This window comes from Vombatus ursinus, unplaced genomic scaffold (genome assembly GCF_900497805.2).
Source record: "Vombatus ursinus unplaced genomic scaffold, bare-nosed wombat genome assembly UNPS02014818.1, whole genome shotgun sequence".
Lineage (NCBI taxonomy): Eukaryota > Metazoa > Chordata > Mammalia > Diprotodontia > Vombatidae > Vombatus > Vombatus ursinus.
The window spans coordinates 61,004,632-61,012,463 of record NW_020954596.1 but is presented as its reverse complement, the minus strand read 5'-3'; the positions used below and the strand labels follow the sequence as shown (position 1 = coordinate 61,012,463).

Here is a 7,832-nt window from a genome sequence, read left to right as displayed (position 1 = left end):
GACCATTTCCCAGAGAAAATTCTATAATTGAACACAAACATAAACCTCACATTCCACAAGTGGCTCCAGTGCATTGGAATTAGAGGGATTTCACACCTCTCTGTATCATGAAATCCACCCAGAAAATCTGGAAACTTCACTGAAAACTATACTTTAGTATATTGTCGCTCATTCTCCCAGTGCTTAGCACAGGGCCTGGCACGTAGTTGGTGCTTAATAAATGCTTATTGATTGATAGTACATAATTCATAAAGCCCAACAAACAAAAAGGCCTTTTTTTAAGAGATCAATGAAATCTAAGAGAACTCATTTTAGAGGTTAAGGGAAATTGTGACACCTGCCAATGGGCCACCCTTCCCTGAAGAGCTATGTAGCTTCCATCACTCACAGTCATGCACTAGGACTTGAATTTGACATTAATTTTTGTAATTCCTTAGTGTTTGGAGCATATGGTAGGTCTTAGCAGGTAGTATTGTTAGATTCCTTTTGCAGAGAATAAATTTTTTCATACACTTCCATCTCAGTAAGGCGCAGTGGGAATAGTAATGAGTTTCCTCATCATAGCAAGAAACACAGACATTCTCTGTGTTATAGTTCATACAAAGCCTAAATGTCTCCACACCGTAGCCTTTTCTTGTGTTATAATGCCTTCCAGCCTCTGGCATCATACCAAAGCCCTCCCAGGATTCAGAAACATATTCCACCCTTCTAATCTTTGATCTGGGTTCAGTTGTCAGCCCTCGTTGGCACAAGGTGACTTCACAATCTCATGATTTCTTTTTCCAAGCTGTTGTTGTTCACTTCCCATATATACCAGCACTTCTCATAAGCCTAAAATATTTATGAAGCACCCCAATTTCTCACAAACTATCTTGAGTCCTCCTAGGCACAACGTAATTGCAACATTGTTTGTTGTTACTTCATACCATATTTTGGACATGGCAGAGAAGGCAAACAATGAGCCCTACATAAGCATTGAGATTATAATTTTCATTTGTTCCATAGTGGGAAATAATTGTTTCAGCTACTAGTAAAAAAAAAAAAGGACGGATAGGCAATCAGGCCTACAACATGACAGTCCTATATTGCTGCAAAAACCGCTCTGGGCAAAATTTGCTTAGAAGCACTGATGTGGCAAAGTAGGTAGAGCACTGGATTTGGAGTCATGAAGAGTTGGGTTCAAATCCTGCCTCACATCATCTGTGTGACCCTGGGGAAGTCACATAACCTTTCTCAGTTTTCAATTTCCTCATCTGTTAATGATAGTATTCCTCTCACAGGGTTGTTGTGAAGATCACGTAATGTGAAGTGCGTTGCGAACCTTAAAGCCCTATATAAATGTTAGCAGTTATTATTACCTGCTGTAATAATAACTCACTGTAGCATACATCCCAAAGGGGAAAACGACCCAAAAAGGCATGCACAGGAAGTAAAAGGATTCACAATGCGTGTGTCTCCTGGCACTTACAAATGCCTCTCCCCATTCAGCTTACAGAGTTTAACCAGTAATTAAGTGAAACCCTGTTATGAAGTTATAATTGTGTTCTTAGAAAGTATAGAAATATCAATTGATTCTACTTCATCAGCTACAGTGGCCCATGTTGATGGCTTGTAAATAGTTTGAATTCTTCAGGCAGCTTTAATATATATAGCCACAATAACCATACCCAGTTCAAGTTATAAATATAAGGCCCTACTCTCACCCTAATATCCAGCCTTTCCAGAACTTCAGTGAATCAAGTTGAGTTCATAAGGGACACTTTTCCCTCCACAGAATCGGGAATTAGAACCAAATGATCATGGATGAGATGAAGTATAGAAATTCAAAGGTCAAAGACCAAGAATTTGCTCCATTTTTGAGGGGTGACAAACACTACCATTCTTTCCTTACTACTTTTCCTAATATCAAGAACTGGCTGGGAGTGCAATACTATTGCAGCAGGGCTTCAAAGCATGACTCTCTTTCCTGTTCCTCGAGACCCTGTGGCCCTTTCCCAAAACTTAACTAGGGTGGGGCAACCAGAATTTTGCCCCCATGGCTCCAAAATTTACAAATTACAAGAGCACAGATTTCTACTGCAGTGAACAGACATCAGAGCTTACCACCTAATAAGAATCAAGAATAATTAGTTAAAATGGGAAGCTTACAAATTATATGCTTCACCTCTCCTACCCCCATGGTCTTAGCCACCCCTACTCCCCGTCCCAACTGAGCTCTTCCATGACTTGGCCCTGCTCTTTTTGTTTGTTCCTTGTCCCTCTGGGTGGTCTCTAGAGTAGCAGCCCTCTAGTGTCCCAAGGTCTCTGTCTTCTCTTCAAAGGATAGTGTTCCATCCTAGTCACTATCTTATGAGGGATTCTAATTTAATGATGTGGGGTGGAGCCAAGATGGCAGAGTGAAGCCAATATTTATGCCAAGCTCTCCTGTTGTACCCCCTGAACAACAACTTAAAAAATATCAAACTGAATTCTGAGTGGGAAACCTAACAAATAGTCAGAGTTATTTCTCCAGCCCATGGCAGCTTACATCACTTCCTGAAAGAAATCCCAAAATGAAAACACCCAGGAATATTATAGTTAGAATCCAGAGCTCCCAGGTCAAGGAGAAAATACTGCAAGCATTCAGAAAGGATGCATTCAAATATCATGGGTCATAGTCAAGATCATACAAGATTTACCAGCTACCATGTTAAATGAGTAGAATACTTGTAATATAGTATTCCAGAAGGCAAAGGAGCTAGGATTACAATTAAGAATAACTTCCCCACAAAAATGAGAATAATATTATGGGGGGGGGAAGGAAGATATAGATATTTAGTGAAATAGAGGATTTTTCAAGCATTCCTGATAAAAAAGACCAGAGTTGAATAGAAAATCTGACATTCAGACAGAAGACTCAAGAGAAGCATAAAAGGGTAAACATGAGAGACTTAATAAGTATCTTATATATGATTTAACAATTCATAAAGAACTTAACAAGGTCAAACTGTTTACATTCCTATATGGGAAGATGATTAATGAAGCAAATTTATAGAAAAGTTGGGAGGAGGTGAGATTGAGAATAAGTGAAGTCAACAACAACAAAAAAGAATGCACCAGGAATTTGGACATTTTCCAAACTTTTACTGATTTATGAAAGGCCAGCACATTCTTCACTGTCTTCTTCGATTTTATGAATGGTTCTTTCCCATTTTGGCTTATCTATTAGGTTATTATTAGGTTAATGCTTCCAGGAGAGGAAATGTGGCATAGTGGATCAAAAGGTGGCTGCAAAGTTAGGAAGACCTGTGTTCAAGTGCCACAATTCTTTATATATGTGTGTGTGTGTGTGTATGTACATATGTGTGTGTGTATAGGTATGTTGGTATATATATATATGTGTGTGTGTATAGCAGTGCTGATCTGCATTAAACAGGGATTTTTTTCCCCATCTGGAGTTCCCAATACCAATGAAATCCAAGGTCTGATCCCAACCCATCCATGACACTAATGTAGAATATAGTATCTTTATTGTAGAAAGCATGATGTCCCCCACTGTAGGATTTTTGCAAGTTCCAAAAGATCCTATAAAAGAAGTATCCTCTTCCTTTTAAATCTGTGACATTAGCTGAACTTGAGCATTCCTTAGAAGACTAGGAAATACTGACTCCTAGAAAGAGAGTAGAAGTTCTTTTGAACAAAGAAATTTACTATTAGCCCACTTTCTAATCTAAGTAAAGGCTGAGGACTAAGGCTTTTACAGACACTCACATTATCATGTGATGTAATGATATCAGATGCTTCTAATTCATTCAATACCTCAAGGATATTATTTCCTTGGAGTTTTTGTTCCTTCTACAATCCAGCCAATCTCAATCCCTCTATGTTTTAGGAGATGATCTATGGCCAAAAAAATCCCTCCCACCATGGGCATCTTGGTGATGAATATGAACAAATTCATTAGATTGGTCCTCAGATAACAGACACACAGACTATCACCAGGCCCATACATAAAGACCTTGTGCCTTGTACCGTCATATCCTTCAAGAAGCCAGAATTAGCTCCATACCATGATAAGGCACTGGAGGATGACATTAGTGGAAAATATATTAATTTAAATATTTATATTTAATTAACAATATCTAAGCAGATATTTGTAATTCAATTCTGGAATCTTATGTTTTTCATTAGCAAATGACTAAAAGGTTGTGATTCAGGCTTTTATAAAATTACTAATCCAAGACTCATTAATGACTGAAAAAAATAACAACTAGAACTTCCCAGAGGCCTTTTTTGCCCATCTAAGAAAAAAAATAAGAGAATTTCAGAATTGGAAAAGACCTCAGTAACCATCTCGTCTACCTATACCTGAATTAGAATTCCCTCTACAATTTCCATGACACATGATCATCCAGCTTTTGTTTTTTATTTATTCATTATTTATTTACTTTTATCATTATTTTCTTTTTAAATTTTGAGTTCTAGATTCTTTCCTTCCCTCCCACCATTCCTCCATCCACTGAGAAGACAATGTGTCAATCACACATGTGAAATCATGCAAAACATTTTTCCTTATTAGTTATATCACCACAAAAAGGAGAGGGAGAATTATACTTCAATTTGCACTCAGATTTCATCAGTTCTCTCTCTGGAGGTGAATAGCCATTTTTTTCCATCATGAGTCCTTTGGAATTGTCTTGGATCATTGTATTGATCAAAGTAGCCAAGTCTTTCACAGTTGATCATCATTACAACATTGCTGTTACTGTGCACAAATGATCTCCCAGTTCTTCTCACTTCATTTTACATAAGTTCATATAAGCTTTACCATGGTTTTTTTCTTCTAAAATCACTCCCTCGTCATTTCTTATAGGACAATAGTATTCCATCATAATCATATGCTATAATTTGTTCAGCATCTCCTCAATTTCCAATTCTTTGCCACCACAAAAAGAGCTGCTATAAATATTTTTGTACAAATAGGTCCTTCTCCCTTTTTTAATTCTGTTTCAGTGTACATTCCTATCACTTTGTGCAATGCTTACTTTAGTAGAAATTAGAATATTTAAAGAGAACATTTTTAAAAGCTTTTTAAAAAATCATCAAGGGCCAAGAGGTTGGAGAACACAGCAATTTGTGTATGAAGATTCCTTTGTGCTAGAAAGCAATATCTAAGATCAGTGGTTAGTTTTAGTCCTGAGACCTCCCTTTAGCACAACATTTCAATTGCAAAAATTCACCTACCTGCTTACTAAAACAGAACAATTCCTTCTTCTGTTGCATCAAGCAAACAGAACCTAGTTCAAAACTTGTGATCCTCATTGCAGATGCTGAGCTAAAAGCTACCCTTGTCTCACTTTTTTTTAGTTACTTCTTTACAATACTGCAAAGTTTCTCTTTCTTTTCAATCTTTCAAGATTCTGCCCAAGGCTCCGATTGTGTAAGAAGCCTTCCTCGACTCTAATCACTTCTTCCTGAGTATTCTCATCTACACATCTACTATGACTGATTTTGTAATAAATGTAATAAGACTAATACATCCAAATCAATGCCGGCTCCTTCAGCAGCTCAGAGATGACTTCAGCGGATCCAATTTTGTAAAATGACCTTTTAGCTTACAGCTGTAGTTACTTTTTTTCCTTTTTCTTTCTTTAAGGGGCTGCTGGGTAAGATTAAGGAGTGATGACTTAGAAAGAGCATTTGGCCTCTGCCTCAGGTATTGCTTGAACCCCAGGAGCCATCATCAAGGGCTCTAGTCATCTATATTCTACCTACTTGTTTGTTTTCCAGTTTGGAAAATTCACTTATGAAACCACACAGGAGATCATTAGACAATAAACACAGTTGCCTCAGGATTTCTATTCAGCTTTTTAATGCCTCTTTTTCCTTTTGGACATATGTACCAGAATCATAACTTCTAGGTTCCATATTTTTAATCAATTTTTATTGATATCTTTTGTTTTTACACTGCTTAAATTTCCCCCACATCCCTACCCCTCCCACTCTCAAAGCTCCATGCCTTATAATAATATTCTTAAAGAAAAAAAAGAGAGAAAAGAGAAAAATCAGCAAAACCAGTCAATACATAGAAAAAAATCTGACAAAACATAGGCGATGTTTCACACTTACATATTCCCTCCATTCACAGTAGAGGAATATAGGAGGGAGAGGAAGATGTCTTCCCATATCTCTTCTTCGGGTCCAAGCTTGTTCTTTGTAATTTGGCACCATTAATTTTTTATTGTTTTATGGTGATGGTTCTTTTTATTTACATTGTTGTAAATTTACATTTACATCTAGGTCTTATAATAAATTAGCCTCGATATTCATTAGTCTGATACCTTATACCTGACACCTGATACCTATACTTGATACCTAAGACTAAAGGCCACATTCTCCATTTACTGTTTGTATCCTTTGGGTGTGAGTGACATTTGCTTTGCTGAATTTTCTAGATGTACAGTCTGTGCCTGGCTGAGCCTGGAGCTATAGCTTCCTATGTAATTCAAGTATAATACTGGCACCAATTTAAATTACATTGTGTCAAGTAGTTCCAAATGATATCCACTTTCAGGTTTCTACCCAATTGTGCTTCTCATGGTCAAAGAAAGAAGGAATGTTGGAAGTGGACAACGTAGAAATTTATTTTGCTCAACTATGCTTATTTGTTATGAGTCTTATTAATTGAAAATAATTAAAAGAAAAAAGTATTGCTGACCCCCCAACCCAGTCCTGCATGGCAGCAGTGGTTCTGGAGGAAGATAAGGTGGCTCCTGAGCGGATTTTCCCAAACCAGAATGAGGATCTGGGGCATCATCAGGGCCCCACAGATGGCACAGGTGACTGGAGCAGTGAAGAACCCGAGGAAGAGCCTGAAGACTTGGGGTCAGGCCCAACAGACTGTTCCTACCAGCCTTTTTACCAGGAGCCTGAGCAAGAAGAGGTAGAGCTGGCACCATGCGAAGGTATTGAAGATGTTGTCACTGACATTCAGGAACGTATCCAGGCCCTGGGGCTGCACCGGCCTGACCCTCCTGGGGAGAGTGAAGATGAGGAAGAGGAGGGAGCTGTAGCACTGAGCAGTAGAAGTTCCATACCCATGGACCCAGAACATGTGGATTTGTTGAAACAGACAATGGCTGGAGTAAGTCTTCCTGCCCCAGGAGTCCCTGCTTGGGCCCAGGAGATTTCAGATGCCCAGTGGAAGGGTGTGGTACAGAAGACTCTCCAGGCTCGACAGGCAACCTCTACATGGAAGTGACTACTGCTGAGAACAGCTCCATTTCTTTTTTCCCCAGGACCAGACCTAGTACCACCTTGATGCACAACTGGACAAATTCCTGGTCCCAAATTATTTGTTCCTCTTACACTCTTCTATATCACTGACAAACTCAGACTTCTCTTCGGAGATCCACTTTATTCAGTGCTGTACATATGGGGACATCTTCCCAAGTCCAACCCACCTTAGCATATTATACTTTGCAGGGAATGAAGCACTGTATGGACACAGCCAAAAGAAAGGTATGGCCCATCATCCTTGATGCTTCTGCCTTGGTGGAATTGGTACTGGATTCTCAAAGGAATGGCCAGCAGAAGGACAAATTCAGGTAGGCCTAATCAAGTTGTTCAGGTTTCATGTGTGGGCCTTTGCCAGAAATAGGATACATATGATCTGAAGACAGCTGATCAAGTGCCTAGAAGACCCTCATCAGCAGAAGGTTGGCCTACAGGTGTTGGCATTGGTGGGGGTGGAGGGGAGGCGTCCGAAAGGAATCCATGTAATTGGAATCAACAAAAATTGATTGACCCCTTACTGAGTACAAGGGAGGGTGCTAGTTCCTGAGAACAGTGTC

The 7,832-nt window shown here is 39.0% G+C and overlaps 1 pseudogene; it reads left to right on the top strand.

Moving 5' to 3' along the window:
• The first annotated feature begins 6,712 nt into the window (after nt 1–6,712).
• On the top strand, nt 6,713–7,240 carry LOC114023398 (annotated as a pseudogene).
• Nucleotides 7,241–7,832: the final 592 nt, after the last annotated feature.